Source organism: Panicum virgatum, chromosome 6N, assembly GCF_016808335.1.
Source record: "Panicum virgatum strain AP13 chromosome 6N, P.virgatum_v5, whole genome shotgun sequence".
Lineage (NCBI taxonomy): Eukaryota > Viridiplantae > Streptophyta > Magnoliopsida > Poales > Poaceae > Panicum > Panicum virgatum.
The window spans coordinates 34,952,398-34,954,779 of NC_053150.1; the positions used below are offsets into that span (position 1 = coordinate 34,952,398).

At 49.0% G+C, this 2,382-nt stretch overlaps 1 non-coding gene across 1 annotated transcript; it reads left to right on the plus strand.

Moving 5' to 3' along the window:
• Nucleotides 1-1,446: 1,446 nt before the first annotated feature.
• On the plus strand, nt 1,447-1,553 carry LOC120680382. Its single transcript, XR_005677648.1, has one exon. It is a non-coding gene; the product is annotated as a small nucleolar RNA R71 (small nucleolar RNA).
• The last annotated feature ends 829 nt before the right edge of the window (nt 1,554-2,382 follow it).

Consider the following 2,382-nt stretch of genomic DNA (forward strand, 5'->3'; position numbering starts at 1 on the left):
TCTTACCATTGGTCGGCCAGCCCTGGAGAATTGGACGAAGCTGAACTCTCGACCTTCCTCCACACCTTCTTTGTTATCTTCTTTCTTTTAAGTGCGGAGGGTCGGTGTTCTGGCTGGGGTTGTGGTGCACCCCAGAGTGCTTGCCCTTCGCTGTCTTGGCATATTAGGAAGCGCTGCTCATCCCTATGCTTGAACCTGAAAAATATGTCCTTCATTCCGACACGGAAGCGGATTTCTCCCCTCCCAACATCGATCCTTGCTCTGGTGGCCCTCAGGAATGGTCACCCAAGAATGAGCTCCACTCCGAGGTCGCCCTCTATATCCATTACCACGAAATTAGCAAGGATGAAGGAATCTCGTACTCGCACCAGCATATTTTCGACTATCCCCTCGGGATATCGAATTGACGAGTCTGCAAGCTGCACGAGCATAGTTGTTGGGGAAAGAGTAGGGTATTGAAGTTCTTCGAAAATTATCTTGGGCATTATGTTCGCGCTTGCCCCCAGATCGCAAAGTACGTGCTCGTAGTATTTGTCATAGATCAAGCAACTGATCATGGGGACCCCTGGATCCCCTTGCACTGCCGCCTCAAGGCCATCCCAAGAGTCGTTCCTTGGGGAATTGTACCTACCTGCACGGTTAGTTCGTGGTGGCATCCGGGACGAGTTGCCCCATCTAGAGAGCACCATGTTGACACTTTCTACGGGAGGCTCGGGTTGCCCTGGGGTCTTCCCGTTCTCAGCAATAGGTAAAGCAGCAGCAATTTGTGCAAGTTGGGTTTCTATCATTTTATTGAAACTTGATTGGTTTTTAAGCGTTGAAGACAAAGTTTCAAGCTTGACATTCAGATTTTCCAGGGTTTTATCATTGGCTAAGAGCTTTTTGTTTATATTTTCATTAATTTTAACTTGGCCAAGAACATGTTCTCTCAAGGGAGGTTGGTTCAAATTGAAATTCAAATTGAAAGAAGAGTTATAATTATTACCTCCCTGAAATGGTGGACGTGGCTGGTTCCACCCCTGGCCTCCTTGTGGTGGACGGTACCCGTTGTTGTTGATGTTGTTGTTGAGGTAGGCGCAGTCCTCACGGGTTTTGGGGCAGTCGTTCCCCGAGTGTCCATCATTGCCACAGACTTCGCACGCGAAATGCGAACCCATGGCGTAGACGGGAGCCTGAATCTGTCGTTGGCTCCCTTCCTCCATTTTCTTGATGAGGAGGTCCAGTTTTGCGGCAATCATATCCGTCTGCTTGACGGTATGCATGCCTTTCATGCGGGGTTGGAGTCGTTCATCGCTCCACTCCTAATTGGAGACCATCTTCTCGACCAATTCATTTGCTTTGGCTATGGTCAGGTCGAGAAAGGCTCCTCCAGCAGCGGCATCAATATTGGCTCGAGATGTCGTCGTGAGCCCGTTGTAGAAGCTTTGCAGGATGAGCCACTCGTCCATGCCATGAGGAGGACAGGCCAGGATGTATTCTTGTAGCCTCTCCCAAGCTTCTGGGATGGATTCCATCACCGTCTGCTGGAAACTTGATATTTTCCCGCTCAGGGCATTTGTTTTGCCCAGCGGGAAGAATTTTGCAAGGAACGCCTTCAAGCATTTGGCCCAGGTGTCGATGTTCTTTTCGTTATAAAACCACTGTTTCACCTTCCCTAGGAGGGAAAAGGGAAACATACGAAGCTTGACAATGTCAGCAGCGACACCCCGTATAACAACGGTGTCGCAGAGCTCCAGAAAATTCTGCAAATGTGCATTTGCGTCCTCGTTTGGCTTGCCACAGAATGGGCTAGCCTGCACCATGTTGATGAGGCTTGATTTTAGCTCGAAGTTCACATCCCCGACATTGATGTTGGGGCCAGTGGCCACTTTGTCGGTGTAGGGGACGGAGAATTCGCGGAGAGTCTTTTCAGCCATAGCCTCAAGAACAAGTGGTGCTTCCGAAATGGGCTCCTGTGCCGGAGAATAGCGAGAAGAGGAACGACACGAGGTTGTGCCCTTCTCACGAGCTTCTTTGGATAGTCTGTGTAGTTTTCTAGCAGGGAGAAACCGGTCATACACTACCCCTGTCTTCTTTTCAAATCAAAAATAAAGAAGGCACATAGTGACATTAGCCTGAAAGAGTAAAGATTATATCCTGAGTACAAAGCCTAAATTAACATTAGTACAATATCTTTGTTCACTTGCCATCCCCGGCAATGGCGCCAGAAATGCTTGTTGGCATTTCTTAGCGCAATCACTAGGAATGGTTAGTCCCTGGCAACAGCGCCAGAAATGCTTGTTGGCGGTCCTTGGTGCAATCACTAGAAATGAGGGCGCCGAACCCATCCGAGCAACTGCACCCAAGGGGTGCCACTCTCGTGGTATAATCAATATGATTATA